We start from the raw sequence: 27278 nt of genomic DNA, 5'->3' as shown, positions 1-27278 counted from the left end.
GTGCAAAATACAGATTTGGAAGCATGGAAACGTTCATGCTCTCTGAAAATCACTGGGCCTGTAACTCTTCGTAGGTAGATAGTCTAAGTGTCCTCATGTCTGATTGGCAAGCTGCTCTGACCTTTGTTGAAGAATGAATTGCTCTTTGTAAGCAGCTGTTTACATCTCTTTTCAGCACACATTTTCTTTGTCTTATGTGAGCTCTTCAAAACAAACTAATCTAGACTTTCCTCTGTAGGTATAACTTGCTTATCCACCTTATTCATTTCAGTTGACTAAGTTTTACCTTCATTTTCCAATGAGACTGCAGTTTACTGCAAACATTCCGTTGCAGCCAAAATTTCCAGGGAAAAGGTTCATTAACCATTCCCTCATCCTGGGTTTTATTAAGATGGTGCAAATGGACACAAAAGTGGGAAGCAGTCTGTACCAGGAGCTCTCTCCATATTTGCTTTTCTGCTACTGATCTCTGCCCTTCTTACCTGAAAGGGAAACTCCAAAAGTCAAACTGGACCAGCCAACACCAAGACAAGTGAGAGAGAAAACCAACATAAGATATTTAACTGGTTGTGCTGTACTAAGCCTTGCTTCTTTCCTATTCCATTTTTCAGTCAAATCTTACTGTGAGTTGTGTAATATTTCATGTTTTTCTTAAAGCCCCATCTCCTGGAGTCATGTGATTATATGAAAAATCTCAGCAGTCAATTAAAAAAAATAGGAAGTTTGATAACCCTCATGGTGGCAGAGAAAAGACAGAAAACAAATCCTAAAGACTCAAAAGCCAGAAGGCAGATAAAAAGAACCCCACATTATTATATATTAATTATTATTAAATCTTAAGATTTAAAGCTAATCTCATGATGCTAACTCCTGAATTTTGAAGATATGGGGTTGACAATACTGGAAGTGTCAGCAAAAGATCCAATATGTGGGACACAAATATATTAATGCAGGAAAATTAAGGTGGTGGGGGATTCATTCCTTTAGTGAAAATAACTCTATTGTCTCCATTTCAGAATTCTTTATTTCTGACATAAATAGTTTTCAAAAGTAAAAGTTAGGGGAGACCAAATCTGTTTGGACCCAAAACTTTGGGACTAAATCAAGTGACGTTCTCTGAAATCAGGGATGTCCCCCCTCCCTGCCAGTTTTTCTTTACTCTGAATGACACAGAGTGCAGTCCTTATTTTTTAAAAGATTTTCAATGTATCTGAAATTGCTGGAAATATTAACATTGTGGATAAGTGGGAGTGAAATGCATGGTTATACATTACTCTTGGGGTTTGTGACTCTTCTTCATTTAACTGACATTTTCAGTGACTCAGGGAGCAGGCAATTGGGGTTGCAGTAAACTTAAAATTATTTCTTGGATTAATTTTTTTTTTAAGATGGGGTCAAGGGTTTTTTTCTAAATAGGTTTTTGTGACCAAAAGGGTTACAAAAAAAAAAAAAAAAGCCTTTTTTCTTTCAAAACAAAATAAAATCTGCAAGTTTACTGCTTATGAAAGATATTAGGTTGCCAGTGCTGCTAACAGTTCAGAAGAGAGAACTACTCATGCAGGACGAAGCAAAAACCCCACACTACCTTCCCGCTCACCGACTGGATTTATCCACTGTGTCCTGGGTGTGTGGATGTGTGTGTGCGTGATCTTGTGCAACAGAAGAAACTGCTGACGATAATGAAATTAAAAATGGACAATGTTTTAAAGGGTGCTCTCACAATGCTCCTTCAATGCAAAGGCCTGAAACATACCTCTGTGAGGGACTGCGTCTCTCCCCAGGCCATAGCGGGCATCCCCTCATTTTAGGAATGGAGCTGCTGCCTGGATGCTCTTTTTGGAGGCCTCAGGACCCTGGAACTTGCTCCTTCCACCTCAGTCCATGATAACCTAAACTTGACCTTCCAAGCATGCTGCAAAAACCTTGTATTTGACAGGGTATATGGGGAAGGCTGATGGTATGATGCAGAGGGAATTCAAGGAGCTCTTTTTTGTATTGGCTGACTAAGTTAATTTATTATTTGCACATGATTAGGTTTTGCTGTTTTGTAGTCATCATTTAGGGCTGTAAGCCTAAGTAAGAGTTATGGCACCTGTAGCTTTTTGTAGGGACATTTTTTATTCTGATTTAAATCTAAATAAATGTAGAGTTTTAAAAAAAATTGGTTTAAATGAATACAATGCTCATGAAAGCTGCCAACTTGCTACACTGATGGTTGACATTTTCTATCCAAAGAACGTGGCACTGAACAGCAGCAGCAGTGCAAACTCCCCTCTCTTATCCCACCAACGTTCCTGAACCTGGATCCTGAGGGTCCAGATTTCTGTTCTTCTCCAAACTGCCCCAAGCTGCCAAGAATGTAATTCAGTCTTCATGCCTATTTCATCTCGGAATGGTGCAAATTAGTGATTTTCTATTATGTCTATACCTGTGCACTAGGAACTGGACATATCCTTTGCCTAATAATTTAGGGCCTAATCCTACCCCCTATTGACAGTTTAGAATAAAGGGTTCGACGCATTTTGAGTGCAACTTTTTTTTTTGTTTTAAGAAGCTTGAGGTTATAGAATTTCTTCCTCTCTCTTCTGAACCTTAATAACTAGCTACTTGATTGGTGCAAGCTAATTTATGTATCAAAGTGAGCAAGCAAGAAGAGAATGGAAAATGTCAAATAGAATGAAATTAATTGATTTTTTTCTGTCTGTTTCCATACTGTATTACTTCTGTCATTTTTCTGTCTAATTCAAATGAACATAGGATACATAGGATATATTTAATTCCAGAATAGGTCAGTAGCTTACCTAGTCCAATAACCTTTCTACAGCATTGGCTTGGGTTTAACCTTATAAAACCACTCAATTCAGTGCATGTGAACTTGTGGACCACAGTTAAAAACCCTGGACCCTGAGCAGCCATAAATCTTGGGATAGTTCAGATCTGCATCTGAGCATTATCATCACAGCAGGGTTGTGGGTGGCCAGACCTAGTAGTCAGAATCAGAGTTTGTACTCACAAGACAGGAGTCAGCTGTGTCAGGATACTAGGAGGTTAGAAGCAGGAAATAAACTGAAGATCAGAACCACAAGGCAGGAAACTAAGGAGTCAGAACCATGAATCAGATGCCAGGTCAGGATGCTAGGAAATCAGTCAAGGGAACAGGAGCAGGAAGCACAAGACACGCAGTCCGGAATAGGATGGAGACCTGTTGTTCAGATAGCTTCCTATTACTGCTGCTGGCTTAAGTAGGGCCAGCAAGCCAAATCAGCTGCTCCAGAACTCTGCCAACAGGACTGCAGAGGCAGAGCCTCAAACTGGGAATGGGCTTCATAGTTCCCAGGTAAGCAAGCTTCAGTAGGCTACCAGATGGAGGTTGGTGTGTGGCTGCTCCTATAAACCTGCAGACCCATGGATCATGACAGGTATGGGACAACTTCTCAGCTGGTATAAATCAGGGGTGGCCAAGCTTACTGACCACCTTCCCGCCGGGCAGAATCCTCTAGCCCCACCACCCTGCTGCAGGCCAGAAGCTCTGAGCTCCCCTCCCCAGTCTGGTGGGCAGAGAATGTGGGGGGCATAGGAGGCTCCATGAGCTGCATTTTAATTGAAAAAGAGCTGCATGCGGCTCATGGGCCACAGTTTGGCCACCGTTGGTATAAATTATTATAGCTCCAGCGTAGAGTTTCCCTACCTCTTATTATATAATATCACTAAAGTCTCCCATTCCCAACCAGTACCATAGTCCAGGTTATATTTAGAGTTGGGTTTTTTTGCATTATCACTACCTTTTTTTTTTTTTTTTTTTTTTTTGGATAGCTTCTTCCATTTCTGTGTTTTCTCTTTCATCTCACGGAGACCAAGACTATGCTTGGTTAAACTTCAGCCAAGTCAGTTTGCATTTCATGAAGAAGTTGTATTTTCTGATGTATTGTGTCCGTTTTGCTTCACTATGAAGTAAGCAAAAGAGAATGACTTATCCACCTCTATAGAGTGTGAAATGTTAACCTTATAAAGCGTATTTGCAGCACTAGATTTTATACTAACAGAACACAAGAATATAGCTTTCAAGTTTACAACCTGGAAATTTGAATGGTTGAAACAGAACATCTAGAGTTTTTTTGGAGATGAATTATACTTGAGGAGTGTAATAAATTTCATTTTCTGAATCTTTGATCCAGGAAAAGATTCTTAGGAGACAATAGTCTTATGATTCAGCAGAAATAGCAGTAAGATTTAGAAGAAAAACTAAGGCAAAGAAAAGGACATTTTTTTCTCTGTTGTCCTAATTCTGGACCAGATCCAGCTTCCAGTGAAGTCAGTGGAAGTTTTGCTATTGACTCCAATGGGATCAAGATTAGATCTTCTACGCTTCAGTGTTTGAACCTGCATAAGTTTGCTCATTTGATAGTTTTTAGATACACACACTCATACATTTTTTGAACATTTCTGTTCTCACTTGGCCAGATTCTGCTCTCACTTCCATCACTGTAAATCCAAAGTTGCTCCTTTGGCTTCAGAAGAGCTGCTCTGAATTTACATTAGTAGAAGAGCAAAATACAGCCCATTGTCTTCATCTTGTTACCATGGTTATTTCTGAAATAAGCTATTGCTTTTCAGGAAGCTTCAAAACCCACTTGATCATCACAAGTATGAGATTTCCCAGAGACACTTCCCAGCCTCAATCATTCTTTATCACATCATCTGCTTCAGAACAACTCCCTGAAGAAAATTTAAGCATCTCAATCTCTAGTAAATGCACCAAATGCAGCAATAGATCTGAAGAGAGGAATTAGCCTGAAAACAGCATTTGCAACAAAAGTGCAGTGGAATCATGATAGCATCAGTCAATAGTGACTAGCAGCCTTCAGTTTCAGTATAGCTAATAATGTTGAGTGGAGATGAAAGCCCATTGACAAAGGGAGAGCAGCCTGAAAGAAATGTTGCAGACTGAATAAGAGTAAGAGAGAGGTTGTGGGAAAATAGGACTGGCACCTAGAAGCAGACAGTTTGGCAGATGGCAGGAGAGAACACTATTTGCTTCTTCGGAAAGACGTGGTTCTCTAGATCTCAGCTGCAACCAGAAGAGAAAACAACATGATACAGCTACTCTTGGGATAGCATGAAACCAGAGCATACTGGTTATCAGCCACCTTGCTCCAGATTTCCAGAATAAAGCAATTTGAGTACTTTCAGAGAAGCATCTTTTTCCAGTATGTATCCAAACAAAGCTTTTTCAGGCCTGTGCCTCACTACTTGAAACACAAAATAGCAGCAACCACGCTCAAGGAAACCACTCCTTCAGTCCTAATGATGCCATTTAATAGGAGCCTTAATGACTTCTGAAGTAGCATTCTTTTAAGCAAAAGGTTAATCTTGAAATGGCTCAGCGAGGGTAAAACTTCCCACGTCATCTTTCATCTAACCTTGATATAGAGAGCTAAACAATCCCTCCTCGCTGATCCACCTCCACATAAGCACACCTTGTACTGAAAAAAAATCAAAGTGGATGGGAAAAGATGCAACAATATCAATGATTTTCATCTCCTTTAATGTGATACACATTGGATCACTGGCATATATTCAGTCTGTTATGCCCACTTTATTTGTCGTACAGATCAGTCTGTTAACTGCCATTTATCGTACAGGGTGGGAACAGTCTGTAATTATTTGCTAGGACATGTAAACAAGTTCCCACAAATCTACTAAATAGGTACAGACAAATTCTTGGCTCTATGAACAAAGGATACAATTTTCCAAAATTACCTAGCTGACTTAGGAGCCCAAGTACCATTTTCAAAAGTTACTGAAGTATTTAGGAGCTTAAGTCTCATTGACAGTCAATGGGACATGGGCTTCTAAATCACTTAGGTGTTTTAGAAAGTTTTATCTTAAATTCACCTACACCTTAGCATAAATCTGTGTAATTCTGTACATGCTAGTGGAGTTTTTCCAGATTTACACTGGTCTAATTGAGATTTAAATTTGGTTCAGTCACTATAGCCGAGGTAAACTCGCATTTCTGCTGGTTTATTTACTCTGTTCATGCCAGAACTTCCCCCTGTCTGCAACAGGAATAGGGGAAAAACTGTTCAGTTCTGTTATTGTTCCTCTTTTGTGATGACAATTATTCTGACTATAGGGAGGGTTCTATTGCTCACCCTGCCAATTGCTTGCATAGGTAGAGTTTGTGCCTCTAGGTGAAATAGATCTGAGAGTCAGTTCCTTGTGCATTCTAAAGGGAGGACTGTGTTAGAGCTCTGCATTCCCTTGAAAGCGAGCCAAGTAGGAAGTTAAACTATGTGAATTTTTGCAGATGTTCAAAAGAGTACACACACTGTTGCAGATTATTTGTCAGGGCCATGTGGAGCCTTCAGCTGTCCTGTGCTTGCACTGCACATTCACAGGAACATTTTTCTGAGGGTGGTGAAGTCTCTCATTCCAGTCTCATTTCAAATCTCTGCCTGCTACCTTTGGGCCAGATTGTGCCTGGCCCTTATGTGGGTGTGTAGGGTGGGGGAAAGATCCAAGAAGCTTTTCTATCTCTTGCTAGGCAAGCATAAGAACCAGGCACAATTGAGGGCCCTGTGCTCTTGACTGAACTTCGATGGGGCTTCATGGAAGGGGAGCACGTAGTGCACAAAAATGATGGGTAGGGAAATTTTGCCTACCATCAGGGCAAATCTCTGGTGTTCCTCCGCCCAAAAAAACCCCCCAAAAACCAGCGTCCCCACCCCTCCATCCTGGGCTCTTTAATAACCTCCTGGGCAGATGAGATCTCACATGACGGCTTACTGCTTTACATGTGTGATTAAAATAAATACATGTACTAAGAAGAGAGAGCGAGTAATATCATTCACACACTAGAACCATGTAGGTTCTGATCATAATGTGCTGGCCAACAAACTGAATACTGAATGTGATTATGTGCAAATAACCTAGTCATTTTTAATCTTATACCTGTTCTCAGTTCTCTTGCTTATATTTATTCATATAATCATGCCCTCATTTCTCTCTCACTCTTTCTGGTGAGAGTGACTGAATGGAAAGTGAGGGTCAAAGACAGACAAATATTTTACAACATATCCACTCTTCTCTGTGCAAAAAAACCAAACCAAACCAAAACAAAACACAAAACCTCACCAGTTTCACTCCCTCTCAGCCCTGCAAAGAAAAAAATTACAATGCCCCATGAGACAAGGAAAAGGATAATAGACGTGGGCCTAAGTTTCAATCCACGGCTTGGTTTCAAACCCACCTATAAAGACAGTAAGTACAGAACTGTTCTCCTTGGCAAACAAGCTTGTGGCAAAAAGTTCACCCATGGAAAAAGACTCTTAAAGGTGCTAGGTCAGATACTCAGCTGGTGTAAGTCATATAGCTGCAGGGAAGTCAATTATCTTCTACAGCCTGCTATTGCCTCCCATTTCTGTCAGTATATGGCTCTGGGTGAAAGCATGAGCCTGGAATGTCCCTTACACTACAGACTATTGGCTATGTGATGGGGAATGGCTAGGGTGACTGTCCTTTATTTTCCCCTGAATGTCCCGTAGGTCGTAGTGTACTGTGCATTGTATTTTTCCTTGTTTAAGTCTTGCCTCATATTGTCTGTGGGATTCTGAAAGCCCTAGAAAGGGGGCAGCAGTGAAATTTGGATCCAAATTTCTCCAAGCTGCAGTGGGGCTAGGATCTGGTGGGTTGACTCAAATCCTATCATACTATGTGCATGTTGCTACCTAGAACAAACTGCCGTTTTAAAAAAAACCTTTGTTTTTTTACTTTGCAGGGATCTTTCCTTCCTCGCGTTTGTTTCCACAAGGTGCCTAATTCTGATCTTCAGACTCAAATTAGGTTTCTGTCATTTCTTTACCTGAAAAAACAATGTCCGGCTAAAAATGTTAGTAGCTTGCTTTGGAAAATTATGTTCTGCTGAAACACCAGGGTTCCACAGCCCATCCTAAAGAGGATTTTTGCCTTTGAAATCTCTGTTTTATTTATATATTCCACTTCAAAAATCAGGTCAGGAAGCTGCAGCTACTGTAAGTTAGATGCTCTGTTTAATTTTTAATCAAAATCCTTAAAATGTATCATAGTACATGGCAGGTCTTATGAATCATGAATCTTGCTGATGGAGCTATGATCTGTATCTCATATAATTCATTAGCTCACGACCCCACACATACTCCTTTCCACTGTATGGTATCTCTAACAATCTCTCTGTGCTAAATATACACATACATAGGCTGGTGTTATTTATAACCACCCAACAGCGAGTCTGCATTTTAAGGTTACCATATAGAAAGACTTGGTAACACCAGTTACTTCCTCTTTACACACAGCTTTCCATGGTCTTAAGCAGTAATAAACATTTAGTAGGCTTAGGGTTCAATGTGTATAAGGCATCTCAGTTTTTAGGAAAAATAAATCCAAATGAAGTCCAATATGCCTATGTATTGTACTATTTTACTCCAATTTGCATAATGTCCTCAATATATTTGCTCTTAAAATGCAATTTTAGTCTGAAAATTGACTATAGAGGGTTTTAACTCAACAACTATTTTTCCTGTGTGTTGAGTCATAGCTGCTTACTTTACAGGTAGAAATAAGTTTTCAACACTTTATTGGGAGTAAATGTCTCCTTTTGGTAGCTAAGTGCCTTCAACCTAAAGTCCGAGAGGTCCTTGAGTCCTCTCATACCGGGACTGCTTTCTGTTGGAATTCCTACGTAATCATGTAAGATGTTCTGTGGAAGTTGCAAGGGCTAGAAGATCAGCAGTCCCCGCTAGGGTAGAACCAACCAACTCTATGTATATGATAGTGGTGTCTACACTGTGCATAAAAACATAACAATTACAAGTTCACCAGTTCATAACAGAAGTAACATATCAGGGATCCGCTTCCTGAACATCACCAGATGGTAAGATAGCAAGTGACAACAGAACAGCATTTACAGTTGCAAACTAATCAATACAACTAAGAAAGGACCTTGCAAGTGTCTCATTCTGCAATATGTACTGTATCTGAAGGACACAAACATTAATTTTCCTTTGTAGTAGAATCTGGCCTTCCAGTCCAGAAGAGAGAAGAATGACCAGTTTTGGAAACAGTCTCCCTTTGATGATGGTCTAATCTCTCAATCTTACTCCTAGTTAAAGGAAAAGTACTTCACATTGGAAAGAACTAGATTTTCTAGGTTTACACCAGTACAAACAGCACTTAAACAAAAGTAACTTGGACTAAGGTGTGGGAGAGGCAACGAAGAGAAGGAGGAATTATAAAAGATATATGTATATACACACACACACACACACCATCCATATGAAGGATAACAAGACGATGAAACTGTAATTCTATGAGGAAGGTACAATATAATCACACCAGCTGCCTAGTCATGGGTGCACCTCTGAATATCTGCTACAAACCCCACTGAAGTCAAGAGCAGTTTTTCCAGTGGGCTCTAAAATGCTCAAAAGGAGTTAGACCCCTAACTTCCTTTGTTTAGGGGCTTAGTTAAGATCATTCTTTAAATGGACAGTGCCATCCCAATGTAAAGTAATTATTTGAAATTATTTAATAAATATTAATGAATTAGGACTCACAGCAGACTTGTGAAGTAGGCAAGCCTTGCTATCCCTATTTTAGAGAAGGGGAATGAGAAGTTAAGTGTCTAAGGTCTCATGGTAAGTCAGTGGCAGAGTCAGGAATAGACTCTGTTGATGACTAGCCTTTGTTCTAACCAACAGACTTAGCTTTCCTCTCAGAACTGAAAGTGTAGCTACTTAGCCAAACCTTCTGGCTCTGGAAATCTCATAAGGATGTGGTGTCTCAAAAGATTTCTGGTACTTGCTGCTTCCAGTCTGGCTATACTCAAAACCAGAAGCAGCTTCTCTGTGTTTTGTATTTCTACTTACAGTCCAAGCTAGAAGCCCTAAGTGCAGACACATGCAAACTTTCAAAACAATGAATTTAAAAAGTTAAAGTTTACAACGTTTTGTATAAAGTTCAGAATGGCTCCATTCAGATTTGACATGAGTTTAGGAGCATTTTTTATTTTATACAAACTGGTTTGCCAATCCCCAAAGCTAACCAACACCCCTAAGATCAGCAACACAGACTGCAGGCATATTTCACGATAACCTGGGAGGTCAAACAATACTAGGACTATGAATTGGTAATGTAGCATAAGGTTTTTTTTAAAAAAAGACAAGCTAAAACTATCTGTTTATCTGCAATTGTTAACAAGGGAAAGTGTTTAATTTGTTAGAAAAAGAGTGAATATTTAGGTATATTAGGCCCTATTCCAGCAACACTTAAACACGTGCTTAACTTGATACAATAAAGCATGAAAGCATATGCTTATCATAGAATCATAGAATATTAGAGTTGGAAGGGACCTCAGGAGGTCATCTAGTCCAACCCCTGCTCAAAGCAGGACTAACCTCAGCTATATCATTCCAGCCAGGGCTTTGTCAAGCCACAGCTTAAAAACCTCTAAAGATGGAGATTCTACCACCTCCCCAGGTAACCCATTCCAGTGTTTCACCACCCTCCTAGTGAAAAGCTTTTTCCTAATGTCCAACCTAGACCTCTCCCACTGCAACTTGAGACCGTTGCTCCTTGTTCTGTCATCTGCCACCACCGAGAACAGCCTAGCCCCATCCTCTCTGGAACCCCCTTTCAAGTACTTAAAGACTGCTATCAAATCCCCCCTAATTCTTCTCTTTTGCAGACTTAACAAGCCTAGTTCCCTCAGTCTCTCCTCAGAAGTCTTGTGCTCCAGCCCCCAATCACTTTTTGTTGCCCTCCACTGGACTCTCTCCAACTTGTCCACATCCTTTTTTGTGGTGGGGGCCCCAAAACTGGACACAATACTTCAAATGCAGCTTCACCAATGCCAAATAGAGGGGAATAATCACTTCCCTCCATCTGCTGGCAATGCTCCTACTAATGCAGCCCAATATGCTATTAGCCTTCTTGGCAACCAGGGCACACTGCTGACTCATATCCAGCCTCTTATCCACTGTAAACCCCAGGTCCTAAAAGCACTAGTAATTCCATTAAACAGGACTGCTCATGTGCTTTAAGTTAAGCATAAGGAATTTGTTAAGGAATTTGTTGCATCTGGCCCTCAGTCATTATTTATGCACAAATGCATATTACAATTTATATTAAAGTTGTGTACATGCTTTTCATTCTCCTGGAGGTATTTTCCATCAGAGACTGTAATGTTATGTAACCAAGACAGGAATAAATTCAGCACAGCATATGTATTGAGGTGCCATTTGTTTATAGAATAATAAGAAAAAAGATCCCAGACCTTGAGTTTTAATGAAATAATACTGCAAGGAGAGGGAAGGGGAGAAAGCAGTAGAACTCCGCACCAATGGTCATTGCTTTCTGTCTTCTCTACTTCCCTCTCCTGCCCCCCTGAAACAGTTCTACAGAATTGTATAGAAATTTTTCCATAAGTGTTGGGGTATTTGGTGGGTATTTTTGTTTATTTACCATCCTATAGAATCCAATACAGAAATATATCCCTAACTATAACCAGGAGAGAGAGAAGAGAGAGAGAGAACTCTACGAGGTTGACTAGGGATCACAGTTTGCCAGTCTAATTCAAGTAGGGAGAACTCAGGGCTTTTCTGTATAGACATTTAGGCCAGGTCTATACTTAAAAATTAGGTTGACATAGCTATGGCATTCAGGGGGTGTGAAAAATTCACACTCCCCCCAGTGAAACCGTCTTAACCCCTGATGTAGACATGACTAGGTCAACAAAAAAATTCTTCCATTGACCTATCTAGTTCTGTTCAGGGAGGGAGATTATCCACATTGATGGAAAAACCTTTTGTTGTTGTAGGTGTCGTCTATGTTGTGGAGCTACAGCAACATAGCTGCAGTGATGTATTGGTGCTGCTGTAGTGCCCATATTGTAGACACAGCTTTACTTTGCAGCAAGCTAGGGTGTAAATCTGCCCCACCAAGCACTAAGGGCTGGTCTAATGGTACCTTAATCCTTATGAGCTGGGGTATAATTTTGAGTGCACACTAGTATATTGCACACTAATTAATCCGTGTTGTCTCTGCTGGAGTACACTAAAATTTCCCTATTGCTCGTTAATGTAGTACTGTTGGAAATGGGATTACATTAACTCGCACCAGGCAATTCCATGCACCATCAGGATCCACATACAAGTCAGCTCATGCACAGCACTGCGGTGCATATTAGAATTTATGCTCCAGCTAGTGTGGACTAAGGCACTGTGTAGACAAGCTCTGTCCAGATGCACTCAAAGTTCTGTAGTGTGCTTTGATCAACCCCTCTTTGAAATGGAAGTAGATTAAAGCGCACTATGGACTTTTGGTAGCAGGGTCCACATAGACACTTAGTGTATTAGTGAGGGGTAGACTTACACCCCAGCTTGCTGCAAAATAAGTGTTTATGGAGGCAAGCCCTCAAATACTGCATCGATGGGCTTTAGTAGAGAACTGACAGAGAGAGAGATACAGATGGGGAAATAGCAGAAGAGCAAGTCAAGTGCTGAGAACCAACAGTGGGAACCTGACATTTTCCTTTCACCCTCCCTCAAACCTCTCATCCCTAGCAGCAAAAGGCGGAGAGAGTATAAGCCTTCACAACTTGTATTTGTCTTGGGATTTTTTCTTTCTGTATTTAACTGTCTGTATTAAAAAGGGATGGGAAGAACAGTGCTAATACAAAGTAGGGTGGCACCACAGCCCAGCTGCCCACCTCAGGGACTCATCTTTCAAGAGAGGACCCCATTAAGGAAAATGAAAACTGGGGGAAAATATTAATATTCAGGGGAAGAGCATCTCTAGACCAATCTTGGCTTGTGAACATAGCCATGAACAGGAGGAGAAGATTCAAAAACACCCCACTATGGGCCAAAGCAAGCAAGTGGTTCAAGTGATGTTTGTCACAGGATAACCAGGTCTTTCAAAATGGTTGGGGCTCAGCCTGATCTATGCCAAGTGCTGCTGCCTCTCCTGGCATAGGAAACATGTCCAAGGAACAGAAATGTGTGACTCAGAACCAAGCCAGCTGGGAGATACAAAGGTCAGCTTGAGTTCAGTAGGGGAGAGTGCAAGGAGACACACAAAGGAACACTGTCTGAGCTACCCTACATGGGGAGGCTCTCCATAGCTTACAGGCACAGGGCCTGGGAATGCCATCCTGTAGGGAGCACATAGGGTCTCCTGCAGGAGACCCTCGCCTGGGTCAAGGCAAAGGGCCTGCTTTTCTATAGGATTTATGTTGAACTGTTTTGATTTGGAGAAATAAAATTCAACCCTCAAGAAAAGAGCCTGAAATCCTGTTGTTGTTGGGAATGTTATTGGATGCGTCCCCCGATGTATTGGCCCACCCACTTACAATCTTTAACAAGCCATAGTAGTAAAAAGGAATTCAGAAGCCATAACTGAAAGCCTTGATCCTAAAATCACTTTGGTTGTAGACTTGACCGTAAGGTCTCCATTGTCACTTTATCGATGGACAAAATACAAGGAAAATCCCAGTGAACGTGTGCAGCAACCAGAGTGGACAGAAAGAAGGTTCTCTGCCCTAGAGGATGACATGCTGCAGGTTCAAAAATTACATCACACATGGGAGGTAGCAATGTTGGGGAAGTGTATGAAAGACACAGAAATAAAAGGAATAATCATTGTATTGTGGAACTCCAGGAAGGAGCTGAATGCCTCCTCTGAGACCATTCCTTGAAAGATGCTTGCTGAAGTCTTAAATCAAGAATACAAAATCTAAAAATCTACCTTAATCATGGTGATTAATTCCTACCTCATCCCCATCAACAAAAAGCCAAAAACTGTATAGAGCAGCTCTACAACTTCCTAAGTACAGCAAGCTGCCTTAGCAGTATTACGGCAAATGAAGAAGTGGGAATATTAAAAGAAAAACATTTTATTGAAAGACTTTTCTGCCCACTACAGAAAGAAAGGATGCCATAGAGAAGTCAGAGAGGCTGAAAGTATGCTGTCCTACACCCCTCAGTCCGAAAAGCATCAGTTGATAATGTGGAACATTCATTTTGCGAATGCAGGGCAGTGGCATCTTTTACCCAACAAAAGATAGTTGAGGCCTTGCAGTCATACAGAAGTCTGCTATTTGAAAACTGAGAGTGACGCTTCAGTAATAGTTCATATTAGCAACCATTCTCAGTTGCCAGGTTCCCCATTTACTGTTGCCCTGCATCTGTGAAGTCATTTGCACCAGTGCAAAGTCCGTGTTAAATGCTCTGACTTTGCTTTCAGGTCTCTCTCTTCCTGACTTCTCTTTTAGAAGAAACAAAATAATTACTGAGTCACACTGAATTGGGAGCTCTCATACCACATACCAAATTATCTGCACAGTTCTGAAATTCTTATTCTCAGAAAAGGGAAGGTGGGTTAATTAATGGCTGAAGCGGATTCATCATGGGGTGGTGAGATGTTTGATGGTTGGGTGGATAGAGTTCAGAACTTCTTGTGAGCAAAAGGAAATATTGGTGGATACAATTTAAAAAAACAGATTAGGTTCCAGATATAGTTACGCTATTTTAAGGAAGTATTGGATTCTCTCATTTGCTGTTGATATGCTGCATTATTGTCTGTTAATCATTGTTTGAACCATTTCTTTCCACCATGTCTTTTACCTAATAAAATAGGGGTTTTTGTTTTTCTTCATTTCTGAAGGGAGCGGGATATTTTTTAAAATAATGTTTAAAAAAAATTTGCACACTAAAAAATCCCCATCAGTTAAGCAAAAAATAGCTCATAGCACAGGTATCACCATTAGATTCAAAATAAACTATTACAAAAACTAAAAATGGCCCTTCATAATTTTGTATCGTTAAAATCAAGTATATAAAGATGGAATAAAAATGTGAGATTGCTTGAGTGTTTACAGTCTCTAGTTGGAAGAGACACTCAAAATATTTACACAGTCTGAATGGAAATGTCAAAGAAATTAGATGAATACCAGTTACAGGCTATTCAAAATAGTACTTTTGTTGTCAAGACTCATTTCTTTTGTGAAACTTTTACGAACCTGTTGCTAAAAAGTTGAAATGAACCCAGTAACATGAACACAAATAAATTCCATAAAACTGATGGTTCTGTATGAAATGGTAACATTCCATAAAAAGGGGAAAAAAAACCTGTTGTATTAATTTAGGAAATGATAAATGAGTGACAGTCTAAGGGTATGTCTGTACTGCAGTCAGGAGGTGTGACTGCTGCTTACGTAAAAACATACCCAAATTAGCTTTCTTTGATCAAGCTAAAATTCAAAGCTAGCTCAAGTAACAAGAGCAGTAAGGGATGGCTGCTTGGGCTGTCTTGAGTACAACATCCCCATTTCCCCCCAGGATCCTTACTACATACCCAAGTGGCTAGCCCCCTGTTGCTGTGGCTACACCGTTCTGGTTACTCGAGCTAGCTAAGGTATACCTTCATAGCTAAGGTATACCCTCCTGATTGCAGGGCAGACATACCTTAAATGATTTTGCAATGTAAGAGTTGTGCACGAGCTAAATTCAGCCCTCAGATATGTACACGGCAGTTACGTGTGCAACAGAGGGAAGAGTGAACCCCACGTCAATAAACTTCCCCCAATTTTCACTCTTCTTAAAAATTATTTTACCTCTTTCCAAGTCTCATATTTTGATTCGCTCTTTTGTGCTATGGCAGTGGCCCTAAACAGTGATGGGGCAATACCAGTTTTGGGGGGCATTTTCATTAGCATTTTACTGAGCATCCACCGACACTTTTGGGATTTCTAAAAGGGGACAGGAGCATATACTAACTTGCCAGTACTGTGTGAGAGAATTCCCAAGCTCTGGGATTTAATCACCCACCAAATTCTAAAGTGACTGTTTCCTGGATATAATTTTGTGATTTCGGGTCAGATTCTGCCCTCACTTGCATCTGTATGAATAAGGAACAGCTCCATTGAAGACAATGGAGTTAAAAATAGCTTGGGAACAATATCAGGCCCTTTATGTCACACAGTTTCTATTTTATTTCATTTCCAACAAACACTTTAACTAGACACTTGTAATTTTTACATTTGAAAGCCAAGTTAGGAAATTGCCACTAAAGTTTGTTTATCTTATACATGCTTATTATTGCCTGCCAGTGGTGCTGATGGGTATAGTGGTTTTATTGTACTATGCAAGCCTATTTCTGAGTTACAGCACGTGTTTGGTCAAGAGGCTGCTTTCCTGTAAACAGACTTGTGTGAAATTGTGTTGGCAATCTGCAGTATTTATCTGAAAACTATTTCTATAATGCCTCATTATTTATAACTCTTAAATTGCAATAGATTGCACAGGATTTAGACATACAACTCCCACTGACTTCAATTAAGCTATTGAAGGTTAGTCATGTGTGGCATTTGGATGAAACCTTAAAAACAGTAGGCTATTCCTCCTCTGATTTACACAAATATACATCAGGAGTAACTCCACTAAAGCTAACATGCTTACACTGGTGAACCAGTCAGTCAAAAAGAAGAATCTAACCCAAAGGTTCTGTCTGCTAAGATTCCATTACACCTATCTTAAGAGCAGAGTATCTTTAAGTGTTCTCGGCCAAAATTTCTCTTCCCTTATGTTGTTCTGCAACATTCCATGGCTACACGAGGGTCCCCAGTGCTGTAGCCAACAGACTCAGTGGTGTTCCATTTAGGCATAAGGATTGAAGCCTAAATTGTAAATTTCAGACTCGTGGCCTTAGATGCCATGGTATGTGCTTTGGAAAATACCAGTGAAAACCCAACCCATGGCAGAGAGACAAGGACCAATGACAGACATTTCTGAGGCAGTTGCAATACAGTGACTTGTATCAGTCTAGTTGTGAAGCATTGTGGTAGTCTTTAGAATGGACAGGAACTCTATACACGTGTGGTGCTTCCCAGGAGTATCTAGGGTTGTGAGGTACCTCCCCACTAATTGCTCTTAGTGTGAAGAAGTCTTGTCTGTACCTGCTATGGATCAGCTGCCTGAAACCTCCAGCTCTGGCAATACAAGCACTGCCTTCCAGGCCTCTGTGTCTCGATACAGGTTATCAATAGGCACACACCAACCCGTGAGTGCTTTGAGCATCCTTCTGGAGTGTTCCTCCCCTATTCCACTGAACATGCACAGTATGCTTAGATCTGCTATGCCCAAACCAGCTTCTAAGAGTCAATTCAGGAACACCACATTGCTTAACACACAGCATTTTTGTGTGCGTGTAAGAGAGAGAGAGAGAGAGAGAGAACAAGAATACGTTTATTATCCAAGAACAGAGGAGAGATTCAAGCGATGGGGAGTAAGAATATTGGAAGCAAATGGTTACATAGAAAACAAAATCAACACTTTAAGAGACTAAACTTAACTAACACCACATTCTCTTATCTCCTACAAGATAGCTCACCCCAAGTTCTTTCCCCAGTCTCTTTAACAATTTGATTGAGATCCCTTCTCCTAAAATTAAGCCCACTGGCATCTGGTCCTCACAGATTGAAGGAATAACTGCGGGTTCATCTGTAACCCAGATATAGTTTAAAAGGTGCATGGTCTTACCCCTTAACAGAATAAATCATGCTGTTTTTCTTATTTCCTGCGGCCCCTGTAATCCATTAATTAGCATTTTGCTCAGACTGTAAACAAGCATCCTTTGTCAATGATACAATACTCAATTTGCATGTGACCAGCCAGAGTGAGATAAGCATGTCTACTCCTGCCTCTTATGTCCTATCAGAAGTGAATTCTTAGAAGTTCATAATGACGCAGTAATTTTTCCACCATGGGAGGAAGGATGGATATATTCTTATTTTCTTTTAAAAAATTTAAAAATGAAAAGGAGTGTTACCTCTAAATCATAAGTGACTTCTAAAGGATTTCTGGTAGAAAAGAACCCCATCTTCTGATTTCAACAAGGGTTGGCCAATCACTTCAAATACAGGAAGTATCAAATCTTTTTTTAACCTCAGAAAAAAATAACATTTGTATTTACTTTTGTCTTTGTACTTAAAATTACAAATAAGGCCCCCCTTCCATAAAGGTCTCATCCAGATATAAACCCCAGTGATGTTTGAACTGAGGATCTGATTAACACACTTCCATATCTATTGACATGTATGACTATAAGATGACAAATATAAGTCAAAGAACAAATTGAATTGGCCTCTGAAGAGTTACTGTGCCAAATTTGGAGAGACTATCAATCATTGAAAGGTGCAGGGCACTCAAATGCTACAGTGATATAGGGGCCATATAAGTATGATGGATAATCAGTCATGCTTTAAATGAAAATCTTAGTGCAAATGCTCAATAATAGAACATGAGGCAATGAAGACAACAGTATAATGAAAAGGGCCAAATTCATCTCTGGAATTACTCTTGCCCAAGAAGTTCATGTTGCAGAGGTAGAACAGATAGTTACTATGAGGGAAACAAGCTGAACCTATGTAAGTTCCAAGACAATAGAGGTGATCAGTTCTAAGGCAACATAATCAAATATCAAGAGCCTGTTAAAAATGTGAAGCACTCCCAGAGAGTATTTATCATTGGTTCACAGTCAAACTGGAAGAGCATATCAAGTGGGGTCCCACAAGGGATCAGTTATGGATCTGGTTCTGTTCAATATCTTTATCAATGATTTAGATAAAGGCCTAGAGAATACACTTATAAAGTTTGCAAACAATACCAAGGTGGGAGGGGTTGCAAGTACTTTGGAGGATAGGATTATAATTCAAAATGATCTGGACAAACTAGAAAAATGGTCTGAAGAAAATAGATGAAATTCAGTAAGGACAAATGCAAAGTACTCTACTTAGGAAGAAACAATCAGCAGCACACATACAAAATGGAAAAAGACTCCCTAGGAAGGAGTACTGTGGAAAGGGATCTTGGGGCTGTGGATCACAAGCTAAATATGAACACTTTTACAAAAAAAGCAAACATAATTCTAGGATGTATTAGCAGGAATGTTGTAAGCAAGACATGTGAAGTAATTCTTCTGCTCTACTCTGGGCTGATTAGGTCTCAGTTGAAGTATTGTGTTCAGTTCTGGGCACCACATTTCATGATAGATGTGGAGAAGTGGGAGAAACTCCAGAGAAGAGTACTAAAAAATTATTAAAGGTTGAGAAAACATGACCTGTGAGAGAAGATTGAAAAAATTGGGTTTGTTTAGTCTGGAGAAGAGAAGACTGAGGGGACATAATAACAGTTTTCAAGTACATACAAGGTTTTTACAAGGAAGAGGGAGAAAAATTGTTCTCAACCTCTGAGGATAGGAGAAGCAGCAATGGGCTTAAATTGCAGCAAGGGAGGTTTAGGCTGGACATTAGGAAAAACTTCCTGACTGTCAGGGTAGTTAACCATTGGAATAAATTACCTACGGAGGTTGTGGAATCTTTGTATTTGGAGGTTTTTAAGAGAAAGTTAGACAAACATGTGTAAGGGATAGACCTGCCTTGAGTGTAGGGGACTGGACCAGAAAACCTCCCGTGGTCCCTTCCAGTTCTATGTTTCTATTGTGACTTTCTGCCCATGCAGTATGCTAATATGGGCAGAACAGCAACAACAAACTGAGATGGCACAAGGAATTCTGCCTGCTAGCACTGAGCAAATACATCATAACGAATCATACATTCAACAAATTTCAATACTTTACACTTCAGCATAATCAAAAGTGTCACAAACTGCAACATTCAAAGAAGCTGGGTCAAATAGCTGTCATTTACAGCAATGCAATTACTTTCATGTAACTTATTTACAATAGGAAGCATAACTTCGCCCAAAGTGTTGCTCTATATTATGGCAAAGAAATTATTGAATGTGTTTTAGTGACTATGCCCATTACTTTCTGCATCACAACGAAAGACAACATCAGAGGTACAGTCATTATTTGTACAGACCTATTAGTGTATGCAATAGAAGGAACAAAGCATAGATCTCCTCTCACTCAGGTTTAAGCTGGTGTAGCTTTAATGACTGAGGATACGTGCACATCAGATCGTTTCAGCAGGATCAATTGAGCGGAAGAGGAGACCTGCTCAATCAATCTGGAAGTCGACCGCGTTAATCCAACCACACAAAAAAAGGGTAATGCTGCCTCAACGGCAGGGCATTTCCAGTCGGCGCAGCATAGTGGGGATGGCACGATAAGCAGAAGTTAGGAAGTTGATGGGAGATACACAAGCTACTCTATGTAGCTTATGAATCTCCCATCGACTGCTGCTGAATTTCACCAGCAGTGTAGACCAGGCCTATAATGGAGTTATTCCAGATTTACATCAGTGTGAGAGATCAGATTCACTATTGCCAATTCTAAATATTTAAAAAAAAAAAAAAGAATAAATCATTGAAATAATATGAAATATGATTTTTAAGATTTTCTCTGCAATCTTGCAGACTAGCAACTTACTTTTTTTAAATGAACACTGAAATTCTCGTATACTCACATGATTCCAGGAACTGGGGCTTTAAGAAAAGCACCAAATACTGAAGAACTCATGATGAAATCATAAAAGTTAATGATACTAGCAAAGTGCTTACAGTCTCTCTCTGAAACATACAATATAGCTGAAAGAATTCCAATGGAAGTCAGTGCAAACACTCAGTGAGATGGCCATTGAAAGGCTCCCAGTATGAAGTGTGTTTTAGGAGGGATGAGATGAGCATCTTCCTGGTGGATAAGAAAAGGAGAGACGTTCCATAGGGTGAGATGGAAGAAGCTGCAACGTTGAGAATAGGAGAAGGATACAAGAGAACTGATGAGAAGGAGAGGAACAAGAATGGAAAAGAGGGGGAAATGAATGTATGAACTGCTCCTAAGTGTTGATGAGCTCATGAGAGAGACATACTTTACAAAATTAAGAATAGTGTGTGATAGATACATGCTGTGCCATCTAGTGGTCATGAAAGACAATATAGACAAGAAGAGGTCAAACACTGAAAAAAATCTATTCACAAATGATTTGACATTGGTCAGACATTGTTCCTTGAGTAGTATTTAAGCATTGAGAGAGGAGGCCAAATGATAAATAAAAATTATATTTTACAAGTAAAGTCTTTGAATAAACATGACAAAGCCATCAAAAAAAATAGGAAATGATTTTTAAAAATAATTTTAAAAATAGAAATAGGTGGAGGTTAAAAACAACTGTTCCTTCGAGTCAGAGGACAGTACGTTCCCTATGCAATTGCATAATCTTCTCCAAGCTCTCCTTGCTCGTCTTCTTCCTCATCCCACCTATTTGTAAAGCCTATTTGTTGTGTCTGGTCCAATATTTATATAAGCTTTTCAGAGTATGTGCTGTCTTTTTATTCTGTATCTATACAACACTTACTGGTATGGGGCCCTGATCCTATCTGGGACCTCTAGACATTACTGAACCCAAATTATAATAAGAATTATTAGACAACTTATACACAAAGTTATTCACAGATGCTACAATGATCAGGATCAACAGAAACCTAGATAGACAGAGATCACTTAGAGCTTTTATAGAATCATAAATGCATGTTAAAAACCTTTTGGATAGAGCGCATTATAACACTTGCATTCATGCTAACTTCTTTGAATTCTACCGTGGAATAATTCCCCCTTTTCATTCACCTTTTCTCTCCTTATCCTACAATATATATTCAAGGAGCGGGCCAAACAATCTGCATAGACACGCCACAAAATTCCAGCCTTATAAAAATCAATGAGAATTTTGTCATTGGCTTCAATGGGACAAGGACGTCGCCCTTTATTTCTGTGGCCATAATTCTCAAATACTTAATACTTTGGTCCTTTGTGCAATATTGTTAATTTTATTATGTTTATTATTTCCCACTATGTACTGTTTACCTCTGCTCTTGAATGAGCATCATGTACATGCTATATATTAAATACATCCATGATCTTAATAAATAGAATAAACATGTCAATACAATTTTATTTAAAAGAGACAACTCTCTCAGACACCATATTAGGAAGGTGTCCTGCCTATGAGTGCAAATCTGAAAAAAACCCAACAAAACCCAACATGGCAATAGGGAGATCTGTAATAAGCCTTTATAAGATGTACAGTACAGGCTCACAGTTTCACATGAAGGGTGGCAGCTGATTTCATAATCCTTCTTTTGAGATAGGCTATCACAATGATTTATAACCATATTTTAAACAAACAGAATAGGTACACCTTTTTATATGCCTTCCAAAAAGTATTTAGAACACCATCCCAATATATTCAAAAACACCCTTATAAGAACACACTGATAAAAAATATTGTTCTTCTATTTTACTTCAATTTATTTTACTACAATGTTTCAGAAATTTGACTCTGACAATATTTTTCCTTTTAGATATACACAACATTAATCTCTGCACTGTCTCTGCTTCTCAAACTAATCCTAACATTTAAAGGTAGAACAAAATAAACCATCCCTATATCCCTTTAAATGTCTTGCTAACCTTTAACTTTTATTAAAATCAAGCTTTCAAAAGGCCTCTCAAGTCTTCATAAAATAAACTGTGACCAAGTAGTTTAGATAAGTGAAGCATTTAAATCCTGGTCCTTCAATGAGATGCTCACTGGCAGAATCCTGTATTCACCTGAAGCCCCACTGAATTCAGTGAGACTCCAGGCGCATCTCATTGCATGATTAGCAGTTAATGGCACTTAGTATGCATGAACATATACTCAAGTCTCAGCCAAAAACTACTCTAGGGAACAAAAGAGGGGGTTGAAGATGCAAAATTTGCATCAGTATTTTCAACACCCCATGATTCAGGGGACATTTTGATTCCAGATTTCAGATCACTTTATAAAGGTAGGAATTATTTGCAAAATTTGGGGTTGTGGATCTGAGATCTTTCTGTAGACTGATCTCTAGACACCACAGATATTTGGCTTGATTAATGTAAAATTAAGGCTGATAGCTGAAGCATTCAAAGTCATAAGCCTCCCATAGCAATGTTATCTTGGGCACACTGAACACAAATAGTATAATATATTCCTATTTTCCCAGTTACACACACACCTGAAAGTATTACACTATTTATGTAAATTATCCGATAGTCCTCAATATGGGCAGTGGGGCATGTTTCTTTTCCCACCAGCATCTAAGAACATTCTACTGTACAGCAAAGCCCTTGTTCAATTAACACAAGGTAGATCTCTTCTATTAAACAACCGATTTGAAACAGGGACATGCAAGCCAAAAAGAGGCTTCTCTTAATAACTGAAATATAGACTGTTTGGCTCAAAGGTTTCTGGTATTATGAACTGTATGTTGGACGCTATTAAATGAACCATTTGGTTATAATTGACTCCAGCAGTGTTATTCTGGATTTATACCATTATAGCTGACAACAGAATCTGGCCCCATACACAATTATACCAGCAGTCTTCTTCCACTAAACCTAATAACCTCCATTGTCTAACACATGAAGCGTGAGAAAATGAACACAGCTGTTGATCAATGAAATATTTTAAATGGTTCACAATCTAAATAGATCAGATGAATCACCCTACAGTCACTCAAATTTTCTCAGCACAACTATTCTGGTAGAGTTTAGCAGCGGCTACATATTTACTACCTTTACTAAGTATTACTACTTTGAAACTAGGCCTGAACTAAAGAATAGACAATCTCTTAGCTAAACAATAACTACCAACAAACAACAAAAGATTGAAATGATACATTTAAGTCAAAACAATTCTAAATGCCTGTTACTTTGGGGGGCTTTCCATCCATTAATTTGTTTTCTGGGTAACATGGAAGCGTTTTACTGTATTGTTCCCTTTGCTTGAAGTGGAGTAAATTCCTACAATTAAATTCACATTCAGCTAGCCTTCACCAAAACCTTTAGGATGTTAGGGAAAATTTAAGATTTTTCATCCTAAAGATCCCCAAGCACTCTAGTGTTTTAAAAACAGTATAAAGAAAGATCACTCACCAGCCATGAAATGCCACTTCTGCTGGATTGGAACAAAAGCACCCTCTCTAAATCAGCAACACCGAAGAAAGGTTTACTCCAGAGGAATTGTGGGAATGCCAAAAAAGCAGCTGTCTCTGGGTGAGGAGAGGTGGGGATATGTGCTAGCTCTGGCAATGTACAGTCACCCAGAGCAGGAGACTCTATGAAGATGCTAAGAAACTGGTAAATCCACTGCAGCAGCTTCTGTGTTACCAGTGGATTTTAATTGGTAATTTTCCTTGGGCAGTGCAGCCGTGGCCCGGTTCCCTATGCTGCTGTGCAGATACCTGGGGTGCTGGTAATTGCCCTCTGATGCATCTTGCACTATGGAGCTCTGATCAAAGAGACTGCAAGAGTAGTAGTAGCAGCTGTGGATGTAGGAGAACTACGATAGCAAGGTTTGCAGGTATAAACTCATCACCATGAATGTGGGGCCTCCCCCTCCCTGTAATGGTGTGGGGAACTAAAGTACTGGGGAAGGCTGAAGAACCAGCTGCAGTGTGGGGAGCTAAGTATTCAGAGAAGCATTACTGCAATTTGAAAATTATAGCAGCCATAGTGGCCTCACAGATTGCTCCTTACCACTGCCACACCAAAGCCATAATGAGTTTGGCAACCATGGTGGAGGTAAGCGGATTCACAGGATGCATTACAGAACTAGGAGGCTCAGGTTAGCCCCTTATTGGGTTTCAGGCTTATGTTTACAGGATTCTTGTGAGATCAAAAGCATATCCACGAGAGCAAAACCTTTACAGCATCTCTGGCATATTCCCTTTTTGTGGGTTAAATCCTTTGACACAACCCCCCCAACACACATACACCCCAGAACCATCTATAAACTAAAACAGCATGAATACAGCAGTTCTCCTATCTCTAGAGCCCTGGGCCTGGGTCCTCTAGACAGCAACACAGCTCTCTAAGGTTCGAAATCTACCTAGGCTCAGCTGCACCTGATTATTCCCAGCTTGAGACACCAACCTAAGCTAAGCAAAAAATGGCCCCTATTTAGTCAAGAGATCTGCTCTCTGTGTATATTCAGTCATCTGCTGACATTTCTGAAGACATATTATACTGTTAGCACTGCAAAGCCAACACAGCTGAGAGTGAGTGAGTTGAATTCTATCCCTTCTATAGCTTTATCAATTTTTTAAAAAGGTTCAATCAGTTATGTCTGGATCCCCCTGCCCCTTCCTGTTTAAAGGCAATGTGGCTGCATAGATGACCCCAGGGGGCAGAATTTAGCCTGCAGAATCTTCACAATGATAAACCCAGCTTCATTCTCAGATCCCAGGTTGAACTTGAAGGACTGGCAAACAAAACAAAATAAAAGAAGAAAACTTTTTTGCTTGTAAAACTGAATACTTTATGAAATGAAAACAAGTGAGAAACAAATGTCCACAATGCCTTTTGCAGAGGGTCACTGTCTGCTCACTTCCTACAAATCTATCCTTAAAACAGCTGTCATGCCTGCAAAATACTCAACAGCAGCCAGATGTTTGTTATGCTGTGACCACTGTGTCCTAAACTTAAAATAGTTTCATTAGTACTTTGTGGTCCCCATTTGTTTATTGAATCCACATGTTGTCTCTTGTTTCTTACTTACATTGTAAACTCTCTGGGGCGAGAACCAACATTTTGTTATGTGTGCATACACGATCTAGGGTCCCAATTCCTAACTGGATCTTTAAACACAACCAGAATACAAATACTAAAGAACAACTGCCCCTTAAGCTCAGGGGTGCTGGAACAATTTTTATAGTGGTGGTAGTGATGGAAACCATGGAAACCACGTATTTGGTGTTTGTTATTACTACTTCAAGCTAGGAGGTGTGGCAGCACGCCCAGTATCCCTACTTCCAGCACCACTGACAAAGCTTGATGACTGTTGATAAAAAAAAAAAAAATCTAGACTGATAAATTATTGCTACACAGAAGGGTTTAGGGCTTTGTATTCAGGAAGGGAAATACATACAAAATTCAAAATAGCAAGTATATAAAACACTGGTGTTAAACAAGAATCCTTTGCTGTCAATATTAAACTGTTATTGATCATTTCAATGTTAGAGAATACAGAAACAGGAATCTTATGTTACACGGCAAGTTCGTAAAAGGGAGCACACTGAAACATGACATTTTGAGTATTAATCTATTGAGACCTGACTCCACAGTCATTACTCAGGCAAAACTTACGTTAATAGAGTTTTGTCTGAGTGAAAACTAAGATTGGGCCCTTGTTTCAAAATTAATTTATTCGGTTATAGATCAAAGCTGTTGTAAGCGGTACAGTGATGCCTGCCCATCTAGCAAGAAAGACAATGGGGAAAAATTAGACCAGCATGCGTGGTATTTTACCACTTCTACAACAAACATCGTGTTCTTAAAATAAATTCATCGTCTAGTCTTCAACATCCCATATGTTGAGATCTGAAGAACCTTTTTTTTCTACTGTTTGGCACAAGATCTGTTTGCCTTAAGCGGGGCTGTGAATGTTGTAGTCCCAAATCTAGCATATGGCTGGCACTAATGAGGAAAAAGGTTCTATTTATAACTATTGTGGGCAGCACTTATCAGTGAACATTTCGCTGCCCTGATCAGCCTTATGATAGATATATTCCTGTAAAGGTTTTCTCCCTGTAATGAATAAGGAGGCCTTGAGATTTGTTAGGTTGCTCCCACCTTCCCCAATATGTTGGAATCAGTTAAAGAGGCCCAAAAGAATGAAAAGCATTAGTGGCAACAATAGCCGTTGAATGAAAATCTGACAGATTTGAAGCAATGAGGAAGATTCATTCAGATATTTATGAGCTCACTCCAGTGACATTGCTAAATTTAAAGCAAACACAGCAGATTCTTCTGCGTGCCCTCTGATTTCAGTTTAGTTTAATACTTCCTTCTTAATCTCTCTAACCCTTGTGCCTGGGTCTGTTATAGGAGATATTTTTTCTCAAAGAATGAAATCAAAAGTTAGTGATCAAAGGCAGTCTTAAAATATTTAAGGGGAGCTCAAAGGATCCTGTGGCCATTAGGAGAAGGTGGTAGATTGGAGTCTCTGGGTGGTGTCATTTCTCAAGTGTTTCTAATCCTTGTGTTTGAGCCTTTTGCTCAATGTCCTATTCTCCTGTCAGGTCCTGTTCCCTGCCCCTTGTGTGGAAGCGGTATGGGGCAAGGCAACCACAGCAGACATACTCCTGATTTGGAACCAAGAAATAGCTGCAGGCTGAACAGGTGAGGAAAGGCAAGGTGAACGTAGGCAAGGTTAACACAGGCTGGAAGGGATCATATATTTGTTGATGCTTTGTGTGTGGGGG

The 27278-nt window shown here is 39.7% G+C and overlaps 1 protein-coding gene across 1 annotated transcript in view; it reads right to left on the bottom strand.

Annotated features, from left to right (window-relative positions):
* PDE3A (phosphodiesterase 3A) overlaps positions 1-24226 on the bottom strand; it is a 496440-nt gene extending 472214 nt beyond the window's left edge. Inside the window, exon 1 of the mRNA XM_067559180.1 lies at positions 23950-24226. The gene's annotated coding sequence lies outside the window, so the exon portion shown is untranslated. The remainder of the gene's footprint in view (positions 1-23949) is intronic.
* Between the last annotated feature and the right edge of the window lie 3052 nt (positions 24227-27278).

The sequence above is a fragment of the Emydura macquarii genome, unplaced genomic scaffold (assembly GCF_026122565.2).
Source record: "Emydura macquarii macquarii isolate MOO-44397 ecotype Brisbane River unplaced genomic scaffold, CSIRO-AGI_Emac_v2 contig_2205, whole genome shotgun sequence".
NCBI classification, from domain to species: Eukaryota; Metazoa; Chordata; order Testudines; family Chelidae; genus Emydura; species Emydura macquarii.
The sequence above is the reverse complement of the archived record's forward strand: the minus strand, read 5'-3'. Positions and strand labels throughout refer to the sequence as shown.